The following is a 26,042-nucleotide window of genomic DNA, read 5'->3' as shown; positions in this document are numbered from 1 at the left end:
CTCTGAGCTCACAGATCTTCACCATAGCCTTTGAATCTCCTTTTAGTAGAATAATAGAGACGTAGTTAAAGTTACTTTTAGCTATAGCAAATATAACTACCACACACTTAAAAGAAGCATATCCGAGGGCTTGAATTTCAGTAGCATGGATAAGCAATACAAAAACCAGAAAGCAAACCAGGAGAACACAGGGGAATTTAATCTTTACAAGTTTAGAAAACTAGTAATACAAAGGCAGAGAGACTAAAAGAAATCTGTCAAGCTTTCTCAGTTCCATGAACCACCTGGAATGAAGATTCTTACAATTTTACCACCATATCCCTCCCTATTGAGTTGAAGACATGTTGCACAAATTTCTTCAAGACAAACCATAAAGAAATAACTGGCGTGAAAATCAAAAGCTTCTAGTGCTTTGTGAACCTATGCTTGGTTTGGTTTGGTCTGAGTCTTGCCTTTTAAAGTTTGCTTCTTTCAGAGTAACACACTTTTCACATAGGATCTGAACTAAGACACATATGCGTCCATTTGTTTGCATAACTATATATGGTTTGGGTGGATATCTCTGTAGGCATGGACATATAGGCTCATGGTCTATGCATATTGAACTGAATCATACGTAGGAAATAATCATTCTCTAATGCAAACTTACTACATTGTAAACTTTAGCCCTATAGGAGTCATTGAAGTGCCTGAGGACTGAACAACCAAGGTTAGAAGTTTTCTTCAGTTTAAATTTTGACATTTCCCTAAACTGAAACTGCTAAATTTAAAGAAGGAGGAATTTTAAAATGGTAGAAGTAGAAGTGTTAACTGTCAAATTTTATAATAAAAGAACCCTAAAACACAAAAAGCTGTTCTTAACTGAGGAGAGTTGTATAATTAGTCAGTGATTAGAAAACAACTCTAAAGATTCAAATAAAGAAAAAAAGAAAGCTCCCCTGGTTCTGATTCAGGCCGAACCCTTCAATTTGTTGGAGTTTTGACATTCTGTGTGTTTGTTTGTTTGCTGGTTTGTTTCTTTGGTTTGACTTGACTTTACTGTTCTTCATATATTTTAGTGTTAGTCTCCTTGGAACCTAGATAGGCCTCACTATCGTACTTAGGTTCACTATGTTACTTAGATAGGCCTTGCGCTTACATTTCATCTGCCTCAGTTTCCCACATGATGAAATTGTACACATCACCACACACATCACAACCACATCTTGGCAAGAGTTTTGTTTTGTAAACTTTTTTTCTTTTTACTGAATAAAGTTGTAGATTTCCGTTTTATCAACGAAACTTTCCTAGTTTGGCTTTCGGGAGTATTCCTTGGCATTGGAAGAACTGAGCAATGACAATGAAAACTGTATCAAACTGTCCATCTTTGAAAATGTAAAGAGTTCCATGAAGGGTAACTGCTGAATGAGAGAAACTTCTTCCAATTTTAAGCTTCATGGTTAAGGTGTTCTTACAACTAGAACACAAATGTTTCACAAGCATTTCAGTACATGCTTGAGGTATGTATAGAGTTCTCCACATCCATATGATTTATCTGAATGAAGACATGAGATATTGCACATTTCTTTATAGTGTGCTTTAATTTCTTATTTAAACATCTTAGGAATATGTTTATGAATTCATTTTATAGTAATGAAGGATATAAGATAGGTATAAAATCTGAATAGAGACAATTTTCCTGAGCTATCTATCATTTACTGCTTCTGTAACAAGCTATGATAAATAATTGCTATTTATATCTGAGATAAAACATATTTGGGATCGCTTTATTCTTCTGTAACAAAACATACAGCAATGTAACAGTCAGTTGTCTCACAAGCTTTGCTTCAATGATAAAACTTTGGTAGCATGGTTTTGGAAGAGCTTAAAGTGTCTGTATTCTATAATAGCCTAATCTCATAAGAAAATGTTATTCTTATTAGATATATTCTTTGCCCATAACACTCTTGCTGCTTGGAGATTCTACTATTACTACACACTTAAAATGTTACTGAATGCTTTAATATGTTTACTTATGTCATAAAAATCACAATAAAAATACATGCTGCCATAATAGCATTATGGTAAAACATTCTTTTTGCCAGGCTGTACGAATAATTCCTAAATGCCATTATGTGATTAAGCAGTGAGGCACAACAGGTTCTATTGCTTTGTGAAGTTTTGTAATAGGTGTTGAAATTGCCTCTCAACATCACACCCAGGAGTATCTCTTTGAGATTTTTTTACATGACAATTTCACAGGGTTGTAAAAAAGGAATAAATGAAGTCATTAAAAAACATTTTTCTTTGGTAAATGTAAATGCTTTCTATTACCCAGTGTGCAGTCATTAAAGTCTAGTGCATTTCAAAGAAAATACTTCATATAGAATATTCTGTTTTTTTTTTTAAAAAAACTGAGAACTCAAAATTTGTTAAATTTGACTTATTTAAACTCAGTTCCTACCTTGAAAAATAATGGGAGCAATTACCTTCTCCTCAATTTTCAGGGTGACAGTTTCTCAATCATAGTAGTGCATGCCTGAGTTTCTACATAATGTATTTGATGATGACTTTTCCATTTTCCCCCATCCTCAGATTGCCTCCTATACTCTGTGAAATCTGCCATACTCTCTTAAATAAAAGCAAGACTTTCTTTATACCAAACAAAGCAACTACCACAGGGTAGTGTGTAAGAGTACAAGCTATCCCTTACACCCCAAGCAGCATAGAAGTACCAAGGATATTAGCTTCTACTTAGAAGCACAGTGTGATTAATATTGTTCTCACTGCATATTAATGAAATGGCAGACACCTATGTCAAATCTCAGAGATATTTTCTGAATCACCCTGAATTCAGAATAAAATAATCCATTGACCTGTCAACTCAGCAAAATTCAGTACCAATATTGTTATCTACTCCCAGAGAAATTGACCTTGGGATAAGTGTAGTCAAAAGCAAATACCTTGGTTGTAATGTGGAAGAGACATCAGCAACAGATAGAGACATTTAACATAGAATGCAACCTACTCATTAACTTGTGTTCTTTCAAGTCATCTGCCTTGATGGCTGACTGAATTTTTGCACCTTCAGGAAAAACTGGGAAGCAATTTACAGTACACTCAGATTTATCCCTAACTAAGAGAAGGAGACTGGAGAGTAATAGAGCAACGCAAAGAATCATTATAATGTTACTGAAACAGGATAGTGGATGCCAATCCATCTCTAGTGTGAAAAGCACAGTCACAACTGCACTTCTCTATTTCTACAACAAAGCTCCGAAATACAAAGAGGAAAATCTGTGAGTTGCTTGAGTATAAGAATGGTATAAAACTGAACATGAATGGGTTCTGCCAATATTTACTGTGTCCTGTTACCTTGTTTTCTATTACTTGTTTTAGTTATCTTGATAATCTTGTTGCAATAGGTTCAACTAAGCTACTGAAAGATTATCTTCTGTGGTGACTGAAAGTCGGACCTACCAGAGCATGAACATACTATCAATTGTCTACTTCTTTACAGTGTTGGTTGTCAGCTTTGTGTTGTCTGATTGGTCTTTAGCAAGAGCCACTTGTTCATTTCCTGACTGCCCAGACTCTCAAAATAATCATACAGAAGCCACATTGTTTGCAATACTGTTTGGTCAATAGCTTAAGTGTTTTTCTGGATAACTCCTATATCCTAAAATTAACCCATCTCCATTCATCAGTGTATCACCATATGGGTATAATTTACAAACAAAATTTTTGCTTGTCTGTCTCTGGCAACAGTTTCTTGGCTGCTCTTGACTCCACCTTCTTTCTCCCAGCATTGAGTTTAGTTTTCCTACCTCTGATCCCTGTTCAATACAGTTACTGCATTAACCAATGGTATTCACAACATACAGAGGAGAATCCCACATCATTGGTCCATCCATGAAATTAAACAATCTATATTATATGGCTGAATTCCTAAATTTAACTCTATGTAGCTCTATGGCTTGAATTTCAAGCCATCAATTAGCTACTTTGTAGCCCTAATTCAAAGTGATAATATTTTAATAAGAAACCCAACATACTTCATGCTAGGTAGTTTATTATGATGTTTAGGATATGATTATCTCAATTAATTTCCACAGCATCTCTAGATGTCAGATTTATTGTTAGAATTCAGCAAGTAAGAAAAGAGAATAGATTAGGTTCTTTAATTATTAGCTTGTTAAAATTAGCTAATATGTGGTGGAGTGTGGACTTGAGTTAGGAATTCAGGTTTGGAATCTCCTGCAGCCTTCTATTCAACTAGAAATATAAAAACACTAGTTTATATTTAATGCATGTATTTCATGGAACTCATTCATGCAACTGTGGAGCTGATTTTCAGGAGTGCATTTATAGTTTGGCCATCAAGTAAAGAAGCTGTAACTATGAGCATGGATCAAAGCCTCCAAGACAGTGTACAAGACAGTGTACACAAGAGACTTCCATTCAGAGACGATTTTCCTAGAGTCATGAGGTGTCTCAAGTCGTTTATTCAGGCCCACCAAGATGGTGTTCTGCAGTCTATCCTATTAAAAGTCAACTGTGAGTAGGCATTAGTGCCATCTACAACATACTTCACAGCAGCAGCAAAGTTAGTGGGGATTGAATAATTATAGAGAGTGTAGTACAGCCAAGCAGACAGAAAAATAATGAGCACAGTCCTGGGGATTAAAATAAGTGACTTCTCCTCAATGATCCACATCTAAAACTCCAGATCAAACTGCTTTACTAATATAGATGTCCTAGTTCTGCTTTCCCTCTCATCTCAGTCCTAATAAGAGTCTTTTGTGGAAACAGACATCTGAACATTTTATTAATTACTTCCACACATCTCCATATGACTGAAACTAATTTTCATATCTAAAGTCTCACTTATAAATATCACATGTATTTTATGTTTGCACATATGTCTTTACTCATTTCATTTTCCTGATGAAATTGTTATGTACTTTTAGAATGTCTGTGCTGGCAAAATATCTTAGTGAGTAAGAACTCTTGCCACTAAGCATTGTAACCTGAGTTCATTCTCACTTGGTAGAAGGAGATATACTCATTGTCTTGTGACCTCCACATGTGGTCTTCTATGGTGAACTTTTCTCTGCCACACCTCTTTCATATATAAAACATAAAATTTGTTTAAAAGAATAAAACCATTTGCCTATAATATTTATCACATGTATATATGTACTACGTACATCATATATATACTTTTGACCGATTATGACATAAATGTCATAAAGTGAAAAACAGAATGCAGAAAATGCAAATAATTTTATGACTTACAATTCACGAATGTTTTCAATAGAATATATAATAACAAATTAACATTCTCTCTATACAGTGTGAAATTTTTTTCAATTATCTATTGAGCTCTGTATTTTTTAGATTTTATTTTATATACAGAAAAAATAAAAGACTTAATATTGAATGAATATTAATTCCATATTTTAAAATCTTCTGTTAAATTACTAACATTTATCTATGTTTTTATATTCTTCCCTCATGCATTGAACCCCAAACACAGTTTCCTCACCTTCCTCTCCTCCCACTCCCCCACCACCACTTTTCTCATCCAGATCTACTTCCCCTCTGTTTCCTTTTTAAAAAAGCAGGTTTCACAGTGATCGAAACTGAACCTGGCATAGAAAGTTACAGTAAGACTAAGCACACACTAGGTCAAGGTTGAATTAGACAACACAGTCAGTGGGAAATGATCCCAAGGGGGAGAGGAAGAGTCAGAGAAACCCCTACTCCTGCTTTTAGGAATGCCACAAGAACAACAAGCTATAACAATAACATATACATAGAGAACCTAGTTCAGACAGATGCAGTCTAATGGTTACTGCTTCCATCTCTGTGAGCCCCTATGAGCTCTGCTTAGTTGCTTCTGTGGGTCAGATTCTCTTGGCTTCCTTGACCCATCTCTTTCTGCAATCCTTCTGTTACAACTCTTTGTAAGTTTTGAGTGTGGGTCTAAGGATCTAACATCAGTTTCTGGATGACAATTAAGCTAGATATCACAATTGATAAGTATGCCAGAATATAATTAGAAATCATTTAATTGACATTTTAAAGGTTGTTTTTGTTTTGTTTTGTTAGGTTTGACAGTTGTGTTTGGTTCTCTCCTAGGTTTCTGAGCTATGCAGCCTCCTGTTCCCGGACATCTAGGCAGTTCCAGGTATGGACTCCCTTTAGTGGTGTGAGTCTCAAATTGGACTAGTCATTGGTTGGCCACTCCGACAAGTTCTGTGCACATTTTAGAGGCAGGACAAATTGGAGGTCGAAGGTTATGTGACTGAGATGGTGTCTCAGTCCCACCAAGAACCCTTGTCTGATTATAAAAGATAGCCAGTGGAGAATCTTTATGCTTCATTACTGAGAGTCTTTGCTAGGGTTATCTTCATAGATTCCAGGCAGTTTCTACTGCACTAGGTTTCCATATCTCCTGAAAAGACCACCAGTTCCAGTCATCTTTCCAAGTATTTTCTCCCTCCACCACAACCTCCACACCTCACTTGATACCTGCTGTTCCCATTCACAACCATACTTAGTCCACCAGTAAAATCTATTCTATTTTCCCTTCCCATGGAGACCAATGCTTCCTCTTTGGAGTCCTCCTTGTTACTTAGGCTCTCTGGATCTGTGGACTGATGCATGATAATCCTTTATTTAACATATAATATCACTTCTAAGTAAGTACATATATTTTGTCCTTCTGGGTTTGTCATGCCTCGTGGAGAATGAGTATTTTAAGGACTCATTGATTAAGAACTGGTAGTTATATATTACATGTAAAATATTTTATAATTTTTTTAATAAAGAAGCCTGCTATGGGACAATGGTCTGTATCCTGTCAATTATATTTTAAATAAATGCTGATTGGCCAGTAGCCAGTCATGAAGTATAGGCAGAATAACCAGGCAGGAACTAGAGGTGGGGTGATGAGAACAGGAGAATTCTGGGAAGAAGAAAGCTTGGTCTGTAGACATGACCCAGCCACAGATATGACTGCCTCACCAAAAAAGGTACCAAGCCACATGACTAACATAGACATGAATAATGGGCTAATATAAGTTATAAGAGTTAATAAAAAGTCTGAGCTAATGGACCAATCCGTCTATAACTAATATAGACTTCTGTGTGAAGCCAAGCTCATTTTTATATTCTCCATGTAACCTCTATTTTTTTGATAAAATTAAAGTGCTGGAAATGATTGTTTATAAACTTTTGGCCAAAATGAAAAATATTTGGTAAACATATATTTTGAAAAAAATAATTTAAAAGTTAAAAGGGTATATGGTAGATTATAGATCTACTATAGCTTCTCATATACACACACAAAGGCACGCACAGACACATACACACAGATACAGAATATTTTGACAGCAAGGCAGTTAGAGCTTATTTATAGCAAAAGAGCAATCAATGTAAGGATAAGCTTGGGCAAACCATGGTTTCATGTGTAACAAATGACTGGTGGATTTCAATTAAGAGATGTAATACCATCAAGTGGTTCCTGTCTATAAACCATGAAATTTTAGCATGATTTATCTTTCTCAGTATTTCGGAGCTACAAATAGAATAACAGGTGAGAGTGTGAGAAGGCAATGGCTTGTTTCCAATCTGACATATTGAATGTAGAAAAAAAAATCTCCAAAAGAGAAAGCAGACATTTGATCATTTTTAACATAAAATTGTCATTTACTATTTGGAGCTGAGAAATAAAAATAGTGGTGGCTGCTGTATCAACCCAAAAGAAAATGTCCCTGTCTCATTTTTCTAGAAAGGGAATAAAAGTGAAATAAATAAATTGTTATGAAAAAAGTTACTAAAAAAGATTGGTTACAAATCAGACATAATCTAATCTACATTTTTTCTTTCAGAAACCTTAGCAATATTTTTAAAAACATGAAGCATAGATCAGCAAATCCAAATCAAACTAATTTCTTAATTAAGAAAAAAATACAGATTCAAGATCCTGAGGGGTATAAAATAGTCACTGTTCTCTAAAGAGAGAGATCTGAAAAAAACAGTTTATGTTAAAGAGGAATTCATTAGATTTGCTTACAGATTACTGTATGACTCGTTCAACAGTGACTATCAGACATGGCAGGGATGGAGAACTGGTAATTACAAAACTGGCTCCAGAACCCTGCAGGACTCCTGGAGATCTACTGGTCTTTGTCTATACTGGAAGCCTGAAAAAGTTGCTTCAAAGATCAGTGCCGGAATGAACTCTAACAAGTACATGAACAAGGCAGAAAGAGTGAAGACAAGTCAGAACAAAGCAAATATTTTCTTCTTCCATAGTCTTTAAAACTATTCTGATTTTAATTTTTTGATAAAGTGTAATTACATCATTTATCCCCCTCTTTTCCCTCCCTGGCACCCTCCCCAGGAACCACCCATGCTGCTTTCACTCTCTAATTCAGACCTTCTGTTTCCTTAACATATCCTTTGACCTCAGTCTTATTGACTTCATATGATTACATAAAACCTCTCAGAGGTATGCTCAGAGATTTGTGCTTTAGTTGATTCTAGATCCAGTCAAGCTGGCAACCAAGATCAGCTAGCAGAAGGCACATTCACCTCTTTCAGATATTTGTTTTATTTACTTCCCTTTTAAAAATCTTGCCAAGAAGAAAATCTTGAGTTTAATTCCCCCATCATACTCGGTCCCCATAACAATAGCAGCATTTTATTATCCATGGGACACAGAATTATCACTGCCTATCATATTCTCCACCTGTAGCTTGTCACTCTGTAGTCCAACATTTAATTATATTCTGAGGTTAGGAAGTGTTATGGGTCGACTTTTATCTCATACTAGTCTAGTAATTTTCTTTAAGATGTTCTTTTCTCAAAATCAGAATCACTGAGAATTGTCCCAGGTGCTGCCACCATACTACCATTTATTCAATGGAATATTTGAACAATTTTGCAATCATGTAACCATTCCTGTGACATCTTACTTACTTATTAGGAAAATTTGCAGTCTTACTATAACTCTTCAAATTTACAAGATCTAGAATGTCAGTCAAGGCCCATGCATGTGTTCAGCAGCAATTTGAGCAAAGGATGCAAATTACTCTAACATTCCAAAGAAAAACACAAAGCTCATGCTCCTGTAAACACACACTCTTCTTTGTGCATCTATCCTATGTAAAATCACTGCAATCCATCCTATTGTTTTACTCAACCTTTGGTAAACTAGGTACTTTCAGGAGAATAAATAACAATTTTACTGAGTCCTGTTTTTAAAACAGTCATGGATTTTTCTACCTTACCTTATACACTTGATCAATTAATTTTTTTTTTCTGGCTTGGTGCCATGTGCTTTTAATTTTAACACTTGAGAGGCTGAGGTAGAGATGGATAGAGACATTGAGGCCAGGTTTAGTTACACAGCAAAGTTCTGGGTCAGCCTGAATTACACAGTGAGAACATGTATTAAAAGACAGAAACAATGACAAGTCGCATTAAATCTACCAGTGCTACTAACACATTGTATCATACCTGTTTTTCCCCCATCCTTCTATCCATTATGATTAAATTCTCTAAGGCCTCTGCCCTTGATTTCTATAATTCTGTTTTTCTTACCTCTTCCTGATAGCAGCTGTTGAGTTGGTAATTTTATACATCAACACAATATATAGCTACTTAGAATCCTCCTCTGCCTTTATATTGTGAAGTTATTTCATATTGCACTGTTAAATTCTCTGGTTCTCAGAATGGCTAGAAAGGCCTTCACAACCTGATCTAACACTAGTTGGGTTTCAGTTCATTAACCTCCACCAGCCTCAGGCATGTCCCACTCAGATTCTCAGTTCATCACCTCCCAATCCTTCATGTCCCACTTAAGTGTAACACGGTGTACAAGTTTCTTGACTTCACACATTCCATTTTCTTTGCGTGTAAGATAATAAAATTATACAAGAAATGGCAAATGCATAAAATGAAATGGAAAGCGAACAACAAAAAGGGAGGTAAGTGATGTCCATAATTGCCTTGCAGATTACATGGGGAGAACAATAAAACTGTTCCAAATGGAGAGCTTAGGCCAAAAATGGCACCAGGCAAAGTGTAGAGACTGAAGGATTTCAAAGAAGATGACTCATATTTTAGGGGAAATATTAAGGCAAGGGCTACCTTGTTCTTTACTGTGCAAAATTAAAAAATGAATAACATAATTTAAAACTGTTAGAAAATTAGAAGAAAAAAATCTTTGCGTATGATAGTAGATTCAGACCTAGAGAGAAAGCAGAAATATGACTTTTGGGATTTTATAGTATCTTAATATCAAAGATGTCATAGTACCATTTAACATTTTATAATGTGCATATGTGTTTCAATTTCTCTTTAAAGGCCAAGAAAAGAAGTTTCTGTTTGAAACCCCTGGAGGTAACCACACAATGGTCGGGCACATCCTCTGTTGAGCTCCAATTGCCAGGCTCTGCCTACAGAACACTCTCGCAGCTATAACCCTCCAGATTCAGCCCCTTCAGAAACTCCTACAGAGTAAAAAGACCAAGACCAGGACTTGAAAACCTACCAATCCCTACCCTGGAAAGTTCTGACCTTACAAAACCCCTGTATACCCTGTATTCTGCTCAGTTCCCTGCTGCTTCTAGCCCTAACAGAGGCAGTCATGCTACTGGGTTTTCCTCTCCCAATAAATCTCTTGTGTGAAGTAGTATGACCTTGTGGTTGGTATTCATTGCCTACCACCTGCCAGGATACCTTTCCTGTCATCCAAGCTGTAACACTTGCATTGGGAAAACCTTCCTCTGGGGAAGATTGAAGCATGTGTATTGAGGAAGCCCTTCCCCTCAGAACTGTGACACTTACACTATTTCTGGTAAGTAGTTATTGTAAGGTACCAGGAGAAACCTTTTAAACCATCACCCATTAACATGAAGCTAAGTTCTAGGTACTCAAGAAAGCACAACAAAACCATGAGATCAGGCATTTATAACAGCAGGTCATGTTGCTATTTTAATGTTTAAATAGGCACAAGCTATTGACTCATGGTTAATCATGGAACAGAACGTAAGATACAAGATTCAAAGAATAGTAGAATGAGGGTTGTCACAATATAGTCAAAGAATGGAATTTCATGGGGAGAATCCGAGTGATTGTGAGAAAACTTCAAGAAAGCAAGACAAGAGTATCTTCAAAAAACCACAGAATTATCTAACTTACTCAACAGTGGTGGAAAAATAAAAACACAGCAGAGGCTGAAGAGATGGCTCAGACCAAGCTCCTGCTGTTCTCTCAGAGAACCATAGTTCTGTTCCTGGTACCCATATTGGGCTGGTCATATCCATTTACAATTATACAATTATAGCTCCAGAAGATCCTATGCCCTCTGTGGCATCTGTAAACACACACACACACACACACACACACACACACACACACACACACACACACAAATAGAAAATCTCTCAAAAAAATGAAAATATTATATTTTCAAGTTAGTATCTGGGCCAAACAAACTTTAAACACATTAGGTATTTCTTTTTTCACTGTGTATATAAGACTTGGCCTGAATTTCCAAATCATGTGAATAAAATTTTAATAAACTGCATTATTATGATTAATGAGAATTCAAAAATAGAAATACCTGCATGTAAGCAGAAGGGCTTGCATTTCCTTTTACCATCAACAAGGTGTCCTTTTCAAGCATTCTCTGCAGATCAAGAACAGTGGATGCCTATTAATTACTTCTGAAATTTACTTCTTTTCTCAGGAGAGACAGCATCTAGTAATGTGGACTCTTCAGCACTTCAGCTTCTGCAGAGAGTGAGTGTCTTATCCTGAGTCCTGAAAGTGGTGATTATGAAAATGGACCAACTTTTCTTGACAACTTTCATTGTTCCTTCTTAGTTACATGAAAATTTTTATTAAATTATTTTCCTTTCAGAATAATTCACACATCGATGGCAGTTAGATTAGAAAATCACAGAGATTTATTACTTTCAATGGACCCTTTATTCCTTGTTAAGTATAGAAAAGCTGCCTTCATGTCACCATTTAGTGATTTGTTTTCTGTATAAATGAGCATGGCAGAGACAAAGGCTTCTGAAGTCTCTGCCATTTTCATCTTTTACAGAGAGACAATCAGAAGAGAGGCTTCTGGAATTAATATGTTACTAAGTACTGTTATAATAAAGTATGCATGCATTTGTGGTGATTTATGAGCCTGCTTGCAATATTATTACATAGACAATACAGCAGTCTCTGGAAGCTGCCTGTAAAAACAAGAAAGGATACATCATAGTATTGACTGGCAAGACGCATGTCACTAACACAAAACACTGTGGAAGGAAAAATTATTTCATTGCATTCATAGCTGCCTATAAACTACCCTTCAGTGTTAGAATTAAGTTTAAGAAATTTCTAGTTTCTATCATAACCTTATGTAGCTATTTGTAAACAAAAGCCACAAATCTTAGATTTAAGGTGTAGGTATAGTGATAAATACTATCAAATAACATCTCACCATGTTTACTTTGAAAGGATTACAGGAGAAAAGAATAACCATGTTTTACTATTAATAGTGAGATACACTAAATCCTAAAATGAAAACCCGCACAGTTGTTTAATGGCTTGAAGAACTATGAAAGAGGCTTCTGGAAGAAGTGCATTTTCAGCACACAGTCAGAATGTAAACTATAAAGTGAAAAATGAATATTATGCAAATAACGATGTAATTAGCAAACTAATAGAGAGAAAACAGAATTTCAAGTCATTGTGGGACGGAGATTAAAAATTTCCACCTCTTTCCCACCTTCCTTTTCCCTCCCCTTCCCCACCTCCCCCTTCCTCTCTTGTCTTAAGAGCAGTCAGGGTTCCCTGCCCCGTGGGAAGTCCAAGGACCTCCCTCCTCCATACAGGTCTATAAAGGTGAGCATCCAAACAAACTAGGCTCCCACAAAGTCAGTACATGCAGTAGAATAAAAACCCAGTGCCATTGTTTTTGGCTTCTCAGTCAGCCTGTATTGCCAGCCACGTTCAAAGTGTCCATTTTGATCACATGCTCCATCACTCCCAATCCAGCTGACCTTGGTCAGCTCCCATTAGATCAGTCCCACCATCTCAGTGGGTGGACGCACCCCTTGTGATCCTGACTTCCTTGTTCACATTCTCCATCCTTCTGCTCCTCATTTGGACCTAGGGAGCTAAGTCCAGTGCTCCAATGTGGGTCTCTGTCTCTAGCTCCATCAATCGCCAGATGAAGGTTTTATGGTGATATGCAAGATATTCATCAGTATGGTTTTGGGACAAGGCCAGTTCAGGCACCCTCTCCTCTGCTGCCCAAGGAACAATCTAGGAACCTTTCCTTGGACCTAGGAACCCCTCTAGAATCAAGTCTCTTGCAAACCCTAAAATGGCTCCCTTAATTTAGATATTTACTTCCCTGCTCCCATATCCATCCTTCCTCCATCCCACCTATCCCATTACCCCAAGCTTTCCCGAATCCTCCCCTCCTCCCTTCTCTCTACTCATCTCCCCTTACGTCCACCTGCCCCACCGACCGTGCACCCAAGATAACCTGGCAATCTTGTCTACTTCCTGGGGGTAGCATTGTTGTTGATTCTAACTTTAATCCATGGTGACAAGACACAGGTAGTTACTAATATTTTTTTTGTATCTGTGGAAGTTTGCTCTGTTACCGAGTATGTGGTCAATTTTCGAGAAGGTTCCATGAGCTGCAGAGAAAAAGGTATATTCTTTCCTACTTGGGTGGAATGTTTATAGCTGTCTGTTAAGTCCATTTGATTCAATACCTCCAATAATTCTCTTATTTCTCTGCTAGGTTTCTGTCTGATTGACCTGCCCATTGGTGAGAGAGGTGTGTTGAAGTCTCCTACTATTAGTGTGTGTGGTTTGATGTCTACCTTGAGTTCTAGAAGTTTTTCTTTTACATAAGTGGGTGCCTTTATGTTAGGGGCATAGTTATTCAGGATTGAGACTTCCTCCTGATGAATTGTTCCTTTTATGAGTAAAAAATGCCCATTTCCATCTCTTCTGATTGATATTAGTTTGAAGTCAATTTTGTTAGAAATTAGAATAGCCACACCCGTTTGTTTCTTAGGTCTGTTTGCTTGGAAAAACTTTTCCCAATCCTTTACTCTGAGTAGATGTCTGTCTTTGTGGTTGAGGTGTGTTTCTTGTAAAGAGCAGAATGTTGAATCCTGTTTTTGTATCCAGTCTCTTAGTCTGTGCCTTTTTATAGGTGAATTGAGTCCATTTAAGTGATATTAATGACCAGTGGTTGTTGACTCCGGTTATTTTCTTTGTGGGTAGTAGAGTTTGTGTGTTGTCCTTCTTTGAATTGTGCTTGTGAAGGGTCACTAGATGTCTGAGTTATTGTAGGTAGTGTTGGCAATGTTGGATTCCTTGTGATTTTCCTTCTAATACTTTCTTTAAGGCTGGATTTGTGGCTATGTATTCTTTAAATTTGTTTTTATACTGGAATATTTTGTTTTCTCTGTTGATAGTGAATGATAGCTTGGCTGTGTATAGTAGTCTGGGCTTGCATCCATGGTCTCTTAGTTTCTGCAGTACCTCTATCCAGGACCTTCTGTCTTTCATGGTTTCCAAAGAGAAGTCCGGTGTAAGTCTGATAGGTTTACCTTTATAAGTTACTTGACCTTTTTCCTTTGTAGCTCTTAATATTTCTTTAATCTGAATGTTTTGTGTTTTGATTATTATATGTTGAGGGGATTTTTTTTTTGATCCAGTCTATTTGGTGTTCTGTATGCTTCTTTAACCTTCATAGGAATATCGTTCTTTAGATTGGGAAAGTTTTCTTCTATAATTTTGTTGAATATATTTTCTGGGCCTTTGATCTGTAATTCTTCTCCTTCTTCAATCCCTATTATTCTTAGATTTGGTCTTTTTATTGTGTCCCAGATTTCTTGAATGTTTTGTGATGAGAATTTGTTGGATTTGCTGTTTTCTTTGATCATAGCGTTTATTTTCTCTATGGTGTCTTCAGAATCTGAGATTTGTTCTACTATCTCTTGTATTTATTGGTTATGCTTGTTTCTGCAATCTCTGTTTGTTTACCTAGATTTTCCATATCCAGCCGGCCCTCGGTTTGTGTTTTCTTCATTGCCTCTATTTCAGTTTTCAATTCTTGAACTGTTTCCATTACCTGTTTGATTGTTTTTTCTTGGTTTCCCAGGGTGTCATTTACGGATTTACTCATTTCTTAAATCTTTTTGTTATACTTCTCTTCCATTTCTTTAAGCGAGTTATTCATATCCTGTTTAAGGGACTTTATTGCTTTCATAATGATACTGTTTTTCACTTCTTCCAGAATAGCATGTTCAAATCTTTCTGTTGTAAGATCACTGGGATCTGGTGTTTTCCTGTTGTTTTTCAGATTGTTGGAGGAATTCTTGCCTTGGTGCCTGCCCATCTCTTCCGTCAAATGCTCTCCAATGGAACTTCAGGTACACAGTCACATTCTCTTGTTGGCCAGGGACCTAGCCCTCTGATGGATCTTCTGCTACAGAATCAGTGCCCCTTGCTGTTCAGGAATCTCGCTGACTAAAGGCCTACCTTGCTGCAGGCAGGCTATTAAAACAAAGGAACTCCCTCTTGCCCGGTTGCACTCACCACCCTGTCCCAGGGCCCAAACAGGCTGAGCTGGGGGATTTTATGGCCCTGAGGAAGGGAGGGAAGAAGGGAATGGTTCCTGGGTGAAAGCTGGGATGGGATAGGAGGAGAGAGGGCTTCGCAGGGTGAAGCAGCCTCTGCAGAATGACCAGGGAGATAAGGGTGTCAGGGAATGTCTGTGTTCCCTTTCCGGGCTTCTGCCTCAGATCAGGAGCACATTCACCCCTCAGATAGATCTTCTGCTACAGGATCAGTGCCCCTTGCTGGCCAGGAATGTCACTGACTAAAACTCAATGTCCTTTGTTTATGGCTATTATTCACTTATGAGTGAGTACATACCATATTCAATTTTTTTAGGTCTGTCTAAATCTGGTGTGTCTTTTCAAGTGCTTTGGTGTTGCTAGTTTAAAAAGCTACAGTGATTACAAAGGTATAAATCTTTAATGCTCACATGGAGCAGGAGAGTTAGACGTAGAAGCAGAAAAGAACTAAATGACCAAAGTACAACATTATTTTTTAGATTCAGTAGCCAGTGTTGAGAATTAATGCTTCTGGGATTATTGTCATTTGTTTCTGTATGGATCTATAACTTTTTTATTAAAAATTTTCACCTCCTCCCCTCCTCCCATTTTATAAATTTTAAAATGACAACTTTCTTAATTTTTCCCTTTCTTGTTGTATTAGGAAGAAATGGGGAGAGAGAAGGGAGAAGGAAAGGGTTGGGAAGAGCTTGGGGGAGTGGGATGGTTGAGATGGAGGAAGGAAGGATATGAGAGCAAGGAAAGTGATATCTTGATTGAGAGAGCCATTATGGAGTCAGCAATAAACATGAAATCCAGTTGAAAAGTGGAAGGAGTGAGAGTATGAGCAAGGAAGTCAAGACCATTAAGGGTTCATTCACTGAGAAGGTTTGCTTGAGCTAATGGTAGCTCACCAACTCCAACTGGACTGGGAATGAATGAACATGGGAACAAACTAATCCTTCTGAATATGGTTGACAGTTGGGGCAGACTGAGGAACCACCGATAGTGACACTGGTATTTGACTCTACTGCATGTTCTGTCTTCTTGGGATCCTAATCTCTTTGGAGGTACACCTTGCTCAACTTAAATGTAGTAGGGAGGGCTTTAGACTTTCTACAGGGCAAGGTGCATTGCCCTCTCTTAGGATTGGAGAGGGGTAGGGTGGGAGGGTCTGTGGAGGGAGTGGGAATTTGGATTGGTATTTTTTAAGTAATAAAACAAAATAATAATAAAAAATAAAAAGAAATTGAAGAAGACACCAGAAAGTGGAAGGATCTCCCATGCTCTTGGGTAGGTAGAGTTAACATAGTTAAAATGGCAAGTTTACTACAAGCAATCTACAGATTCAATGCAATGCCCATCAAATTCCCAGAAAAATTCTTTACAGACCTCGAAAGAACAGTAGTCAACTTCATATGGAAAAACAAAAAACCCAGGATAGCCAAAACGATCCTGTACAATAAAAGAACTTCTGAAGGCATAACAATCCCTGACTTCAAACTCAACTACAGAGCTACCATACTGAAACAGCCTGATATTGGCATAAGAACAAACAGGAGGACCAATGTAACCATATCGAAAACCTGATATCAATCCACACACCTTTGAACACCTGATTTTTGACAAAGAAGCAAAAAATATCAAATGGAAAAAATGAAAGCATATTTAACAAATAGTGCTGGCTTAACTAGATATCAACATGTAGAAGTATGAAAACAGACCCATATCTATCATCGTGCACAAAACTCAAGTCCAAATGGAGCAATACCTCAACATAAAGTCAGCAACACTGAACCTTATAAAAGAGAAAGTGGGAATTACACTTGAACACATTGGCACAGGAGACCACTTCCTAAATAGAACCCCAGTAGCACAGACACTGAGAGAAACAATTAATAAATGGGACTTCCCGTAACTGAAAAGCTTCTATAAAGCAAACAACATGGTCAACAAGACAAAACGACAGCCTACAGAATGGGGAAACATTTTCACTAAGCCCACATAAGACTAAGATCTGATCTCCAAAATATACAAAGAAAGAACTCAAAAAATTGATCATCAAAAGAACAAATAATTAAATAAAAAAATGGAGTACAGACCTGAATAGGGATCTCTCAACAGAGGAATCTAAAATGACTGAAAGACACTTAAGGAAATGTTCAACATCCTTAATCATCAGAGAAATGCAAATCAAAACAACTTTGAGATTTCATCTTATACCTGTAAAAATGGCCAAGATAAAAAACAAACAAACAAACAAACAAACAAACAAAAAACCTGATGACAATTTATGCTGAAGAGGTTTTTTGGTAAAAGAAACACTTTTGCATTGTTGGTGGGAATGTGAGCTGGTAAAACCCCTTTGGATGTCAGTGTGGCCATTTCTCAGAAAATTAGGAAACAACCTTCCTCAAGACCCCGTAATACCACTTTTGGGTATATATCCAAAGGATGCTCAATTGTGCCACAAGGACATGTGCTCAACTATGTTCATAGTAGCATTGTTTGTCATAGCCAGAACCTAGAAACAATCTAAATGCCATTTGACTGAAGAATGGATGAGGACAATGTGGTACATTTACACAATGGAATACCTCACAGCAGAAAAAATTAACAATATCTTGAAATTTGCAGGCAAATGGATGGAGCTAGAAAACATCATTTTGAGTGAGGTAACCCAGTCCCAGAAAGACAGTTATCACATGTACTCACTCATATGTAGTTTTTGTAGAACTTTAAGACAATTCTGAGGCCATTTCTGACAACTCTCAGTACTTCCCCTCCTCCCCTGGGAACCAAGGACATAACAGCTATGCATGCACGTACTGAGATGTTGGGAACTTTCCATCTCCCTGAATAGGGACAAGATAACCCCTAAGTGTTGACTCAGTTACTGATAATTTTGACTTAGTCCCTGGGAAGGGGCAAAGTGACCCTCAGAAATGTCGCTTTACCTCATCTGATCTTGCAACCACTCTCCAGCCAATTATTGGTAATAGCCCTTTTGAATAAGTCAATCATAATAGTTAAAGAACAACCCCCAGACACCCCTTCCTTCTGTGGTTATTCCCTTTAAAAATAGCCTGTACCAGCCATTCAGGGTCTTCTAGCCTCCCGACTGCTGGAGGACCCTGTCATGACAGAATTAATAAAATCCTCATGCTTTTACATCAGCTGTGATGTGAGAGATGGTCTCTTGGGGTGACTCCTCCTCCTCAGTGATTGGACACAACAGTTTTTAAACATAAAACAAGAATATCAGCCCACAAATCACAATCCCAGAGATCCCAGACAACAATGAGGACCCTAAAAGAGACATACATGGATCTAATCTTCAAGGGAAGTAGAAAAAGCCAAGACCTCCTGAGTAAATTGGGAGCATGGGGACCTTGGGAGCGGATTGAAATGGAAGGGAGAGGCAGGGAGCGAAGCAGAGAAAAATGTAGAGTTAAACAAAAATCAATAAAAAAATTAAAAATTTTACAAAAAGGAAAATCCTAAAATGGAGGCACACCTGTGACAATTTTTTTGCTTAAATTGAGTTGGTAGGTCCTCTTCCAATATTAATTTGGAGGTTGAAAATACAAATATTTAATCTGGAACTTGATCCCAGAATACACACACCTTTAATCCAGATCTCAAGTCTGGGAGACACACCCTAAACTGGGCCACACCCTCCCCTTTAGCCTATAAAAGGACGTGGAAGAAGGAAGCCGTTCCATTTTGCAGATTGCCCTCACACTGGCAGTAGATAATCACCTTTTGAATTCCAGCATAGACTGAAGAATAGCCAACACGTCCGACCTCCTGGACTGAGTTGAAGAGGAAAAAATCCTGTTCTTTGGATCCATGTAAACCTTCCCACTCCCAGGATCAGCTATGTCAGGGGAACTGGCAGCTGAGAGCAGCGGCTACACACAGATCAGAGTCAAAAAATTCTCCTTCAGATGGACCATCAGCAACTTCTCGCTTTGCTTGGACGGAATCGTGGGGGAAGACATTACAAGTCCCACTTTCTCACCAGAAGCCAACGACAAACAGAAATGGTATTTGAAAGTAAACCTGAATGGAATGGATGAAGAAAGCAGAACTTACCTGTCACTTTTTCTAGTGTTGCGCAGCTCTCCAACGAGCCCAGTATGGGCAAAGTTCCAGTTTTGGATCGTAAATGCCAAAGGAGAGAAAATCCGAATCATGAACAGTCAAAGAGTTTTCAGTTTCAAGCCAAACTATTACTGGGGTTTTAAAAGGTTCATCCTTCGAGATTTCCTTCGGTCCCTGCCACATCTGCTTCTCCCAGAAGACAACCTCACACTCTTCTGTGAGGTGAGCGTGGTTCAGGACTACACCAGCATCTCTGAACAGAACATGCAGCCAAGGATTGCGATTCCAAGATGCACACTGGTCGATGATCTAGGAGAGCTGTGGGAGAATCCCCGCTTCACAGACTGCTGCCTGGTGGTAGCTGGCCAGGAATTCCAGGCTCACAAGGCTATCTTAGCGGCTCGCTCTCCAGTTTTCAGAGCCATGTTTAAAAATGACGTGGAGGAGAGCAAAAAGAACTGCATTGAGATTCAAGACCTGGAACCTCAAGTCTTCAAGATAATGATGGGCTTCATTTACACCGGGAAGGCACCTGACCTCCACAGCATGGCAGACGCTGTGCTGGCAGCTGCTGACAAGTATGGCCTGGAACGTTTGAAGGTCATGTGCGAGAGGGCCCTCTGCAGGGACCTCTCTGTGGAGAACGCTGCCCACACTCTCTTCGTGGCTGACCTCCACAGTGTAGTGCAGTTGAAAACTCAGGCACTGGATTTCATTACAGCTCATGCTTCCAAGGTCTGTGAGACCTCAGGCTGGAAGACAGTGGTCGACTCCTCTCCCCACTTGCTGGCTGAAGTATATGGCTCCCTGGCTTCTGCACATCGTCTTTGCCGGGAGCCCCCTCTCAAACGCCTGAAGCAATCTTAAGACCTTGTCAGCTGAGACTTGTGTCTTCCAGAAGCAGCAGTCAGTATTGTTACCAATGACACCTGTGTAGACAATGGACCCTGGGGTGCATTTACAGTGAATGTGAAAACATACAGCTGGTAGGTCTGGCTTTAATACATCTGTTAATGAGTTGAATGGCAGGTAGGGGGAGGGGCAGCGCTGGACTCTGGTTTGATTTTTTGGCCAATCAGATGGAAACTGGGATTTAGGATTTTGCTGATCCCAAGCTCATCCCAGGAAGGTTTCTTTGTAGACTACTGTCTGGATTGTACTGAGCAGACCATATGATCAAAGGAAAAAATAAACATGAATGTTTGCTTTCAAGAGAAGGGGAAGAGAAAGAAGACATTCCCCCTCCAAACTCAGCATGTGTGAACTGGAGAGATGATTACTCAGTTGACAAAGCAAGTTTTATTCCTGCTGAGGACCCTTGATCACTTCCAAGGACACATGGGGGAAACCATCTCTAACTGGGAATCCTGAGGCTATGTGGTCCTACTCTTGTCTCCATGGGCACAGTCATCTCTGTAGATAAATACTTACCCAAATAAAATATAAAATGAGTAAAATATTTTTTTTTAAAAAAAGATAGTTGTCATTTTAAAAGTTATAGATCCATACAGAAACTAATGACAATCATCCCAGAAGCATTAATTCTCGACACTGGCTACTGAATCTAAAAACAATGATATTGTACTTTGGTCATTCATTTCCTTTCTGCTTCTGTGTTTAACTCTCCTGCTCCATGTGAGCCTTAAAGATTTATACCTTTGTAATCATAGTAGTTTTTTAAACTGGCAGCATCAAAGCACTTGAAGGGACAGACCAGATTAAGAGGTCTGCAAGATACACACACACATGTATGCATCACATAGGCACACATACATGAAATCCTGCCAAATGTGTAATACAGCTCTGTTGAATTTCTTAAGAAAAGGTATGTTCAGTTACCTGACCACTACTCCAAAAAGACAGAATTCACATAACAGAAAAATACAGACATCCGATAATTAGAGAGTCTAATTACAGACAAGTTCAAGTCTGTTTTTAAGGGGCCATCTAGTTTCAAACAGAGCACCAAACTCACAGAAAGAAGAGAATTTATTTCCAAAGCTGTAATGGTCTGCCCCTCTGCACCCTCCTTTGTTCTATTTGGCTGTACAGTTTTCTTTCCTGATGTCCTTAATTTCTTCAAGTGGATCTGAAGTTCTCTTTATTGCATTAATTGCAGCCAGGCCTGGCTTTTGACTCTGGTCCTAGGTATTCAAACTCAAGTTCTCACGCTTGCCCAACAATCATTTTCATTCACTTAACCATCTCCCCATCCCCGACTGATGTATTCTTATTTGTTTTCCTCCACTCTGTACTTTTAAATGATAAAAAGCTATTCTAACATGACTATAAAGTATAGCTGTAACTTATTGATGATAATGGCACAAAGGAGCATAGGGAAAACAAAGTCACATTGGTGCAGTTTCTAAATACCACTGAGAGTTACTTAATGTTATAACTGGCCATATTATTCTGACTTGCAATTTTAGTTCAAAGACAGTCATGAATGAAAACCTATACATGACTATGGTAAAATAAATAATAAGAAAAGAGTAAAATCAAATGTTATGTTTTAGGTGCTGCGATGAATATCTACAAATCTTTCACTTGAGAGACCAGGGCAGGAGGATTATTTGGGCTGATTCTGGGTTATATAGGGGGTATATTTCAAAGAGAAAAAATCATGAAAGAATTAAATAGTACCCTAGAAATGATCAACTTAAATGTAAAAGTGAAGGGAACAAGGGTGTGCAAACGTGATGCAGACAAAAAGGAATATTAAGAATACAAAGAGAGAGGGATATGAAATTTCACCTTCATATTGACAATATTATGGTGTGAGACAATGCTCTGTATTCTGTCAATTATATTTTCAATAAAGCCTGATTGGCCAGTATCCAGGCAGGAAGTATAGGCAGGACAATCAGGCACACACCTTTAATCCCAACACTCCAAGACAGGCAGGCAGACCTCTGTGAGTTCAAGGCTTGGTGGCACATGCCTTTAATCCCAGCACTTGAGAGGCAGAGACATCAGATCTCTGTGAGTTTAAGGACAGCCTAGTCTACAGAGTTATTTCAGGACAAAGATGTACAGAACCCCTGTCTCAAAATGCTAAAAATTAAAAGTAAAAGAAATAGAGGTTAAAATAAAGACAAATAAAGATGGAAAACACATAGAGAATCCTGATACTGAATGTTATTATGCTCTCTTTGAATTATTTAAATGCTGAGGAAGGAGTAACAGCTGCTAAAAGATACTATCTGAAGGCAAACACAGTATTTGCTGGACATCCTCAAATTCAGAACTCATTTAAAGTAAGTAGTTTTCTTTTTTTTTTCTTTTTTTTCTTTTTTTTTTTTTCTTTTTTCTTTTTTAGATGGAGATAGAGACGGAGACCCACATTGGAGCACTGGACTGAGCCCCCAAGGTCCAAATGAGGAGCAGAAGGAGGGAGACCATGAAAAAGGAAATCAGGACTGCGAGGGGTGCATTCACCCTCTGATACAAGGGGACTGATCGAATGAGAGCTCACCAAGGCCAGCTGGACTGGGACTGAATGCGCATGTGATCAAACCGGAGTCTCTGAATGTGGCTGACATGGGGGCTGACTGAGAAGCCATTAACAATGGCACTGGGTCTTGTTTTGTCTGCATGAAATGACTTTTTGGGATCCTAGTCTGTTTGGATGCTCACCTTCCTAGACCTGGAGGGAGAGGCGAGGAACTTGAACTTCCCACAGGGCAGGAAATCCTGACTGCTCTTAGGACTGGAGAGGGAGGAGGAGAGGGAGTAGGGGGGGGGGGAGGGAGGAGAGGGAGTGAGGGGAATGGGAGGGTATGAGGAGGAGGGGAGGAAGTGAAAATTTTTATAAACAAATAAATAAATAAATTTGAAAAAAAAAAAGGTTAGACACCCAGGCCTTTGATGCCTGCATATTAACTCACAAGAGACACTAAGAGGTAAATAGTCATAGCAGAATAAAATAAAAATTAAAAAAAAGTAAAATAAAAAAAATTAAAAAAGGGGGGTGGGCTGGAGAGATGGCTCAACCGTTAAAGGCTAGGCGCACAACCAAAATATAAAGTAAGCATTTTTCATTTAAAATTTTTTGATTTTATATTCTATCCCGAGTTTCCCCTTGCTTCCCTTCTCCCAACCCCCCATCTCCCTCTACCAATCCCTCCCCCCACTGGTCTGAAGATGTAAGGTCTCCCTTGAGAGAGTCAACAAAGTCTGGTATACCATACTGAGGTAGGATCAAGTTCCTTTTCCCTGTATTAAGACTGAGCTATGTTTCCCACCATAGGGAATGGGCTCCAAAAAGCCAGTTCATGTATGCAGGATAAGTCCTGGTCCCATGGTCAGCTTCCACCCCAACAGATCAAGCCATATAACTGTCACACAAATTCAGAGGACTTGATTAGATTTCAGGCAGGATCTCCAGCTGTCAGCCCAAACTAGAAAAGAACATTCTGAGTGAAGTAACCCAGACCTAGAAAGACGAAGACAGTATGTACTCACTCAAACATGGATATTAAACATAAAGTAAAGAATAACCAGGCTACAATTCACAACTTCAGAGAAGCTAGGTAAAAAGGAGTACCCTAAAATGAGTATTTAAAGTCAAATATTTATTTAAAAAAATCTTTAAAACAGAGCTAATACAAGATGTTTTATAATATTTACAAAATGTCATGGAGAAAGACATGTTGAAATACATATTATTTATACTTACAGAAATTCTAATTTTGCTTAATTTTGGAGAAATGCTGTTTTAATCTCTAAGTGAATATGAATATTCTTACTTTGTATATTTGATCAATAGTATAACTTCAAAGAAAATGTTTTGGAAAATAATTTTACTATTTTTTCACTTATTTAATAATTAATTAGGTCATTTTGTATTTCTCTAGACAATAACTCTTAGTAGGAATACTGTCAGCACTTTCAAATAGTTTTGTTCATGCCAGGTTCAGACTGTTTTTTATGAAGAAGGAGTCCTTAAATGTCACTCTAAGCATACTATTTTGTATATTTAAAAGTAACACTTTTATTTTCTCCAATTTCAGGGTTTAGGGATTTTCCTTCATCTCAGGCTCTCATTGTCATATATTCTGCATATATGTGATGATATGAGTAGTCCATTAGATGCTTTTATCAAAATTTTTATACCTCATTCTTAAGCTTATCTCTATTCTCTACTACTTAAAGTACAATGAGCGCTACGTATTCTCTCCTATTCTGTTCTCAGACCTTGTAGAAATTTGATGTAGATTCAATCAAGAGCCTTGTACTCTAAAACAATCCAAACTCATCCCGATTTTCAAGTTTCTACTTGACATAGTGGTAAACATTGCAGTTTATGGTCCTCAAGATTTGAAAAGGATCTTGAGTGATGTGTTTGTTTTAGAACTTCGCATATACATACCATGTACTTTTTCCACATTCATGATGAATTCTCTACACGATTTCCTCCTCCATTTTCCCCTTACTATAAACTCTCAACTTAATGCTTTCTTTTGTTTTTCTTTTTATATCCACTGGATACACTCAACAGGGTCCGTGTGTGCATTGGTGTCAGGAGTCATAGTAACCACTGGGTAAAACCACATCTCCCTCTTCCAAGTTTACTCAGTTGTCTGGGTTTTGTTGTTGTTGTTGTTGTTTGGTTTTGGTTTTGGTTTTGTTTGTTGTTTGCTTGATTTCAGGAAGTAATCCTTGTGGAATATATCCTATCCAATCTGGCATGTTGAGTGTCTTCCCTGTTTAACTCACATATGAGCAGTAATGTTGACACTTTATGCGTGTAGCTTCTGTTGTTAGTAGGAACCACAGTCTCACAGCAAAAACCCGTATCTGCCGCTTTTATAATATTTCTGTGCCCAGTTCTGCAATGTTTACTGGGCTTTGGGCTTAGAGGTACTTTGCATAAAGATCCGGTGGCACTGAATTCTAAAACTCTGCAGTTTAATTGGACTTTAACTGGTTTTCTGTAGTGGTCTTCTTCTGTTATGAAAAAGAGTTTCCTTGATGGAGCATGAAGACTATGCTTCTCAGGGAGTATAAAGACATTTACAGATTGTTGATAGGGACTATACTGAGTTAGTATATTAGTGGTAGTAGATTCTCCTCTAATACCCATGATTTCACTAGAACTGAGTAGGTAGCCTCATTTCTAGTAAACAGGCAAGGTATTCCTCTATTTGAGTCACTGTTAAATCTAATTAGAGAACTTTGTTTACCTCCAAAATATGTGTACCACTTTTGTGCCTGTAGACTTATCATGCCATGCTGATGGTCCTTGATGTGGCTTGTAGGCATCATAAATGGTTGCCTCCCTCCTTA

The 26,042-nt window shown here is 38.1% G+C and overlaps 1 pseudogene; it reads left to right on the top strand.

Moving 5' to 3' along the window:
• The first annotated feature begins 19,517 nt into the window (after positions 1-19,517).
• On the top strand, positions 19,518-20,680 carry LOC125394537 (speckle-type POZ protein pseudogene; annotated as a pseudogene).
• Positions 20,681-26,042: the final 5,362 nt, after the last annotated feature.

Source organism: Myodes glareolus, chromosome 1 (assembly GCF_982192425.1).
Source record: "Myodes glareolus chromosome 1, mMyoGla1.1, whole genome shotgun sequence".
NCBI classification, from domain to species: domain Eukaryota; kingdom Metazoa; phylum Chordata; class Mammalia; order Rodentia; family Cricetidae; genus Myodes; species Myodes glareolus.
The sequence above is the reverse complement of the archived record's forward strand: the minus strand, read 5'-3'. Positions and strand labels throughout refer to the sequence as shown.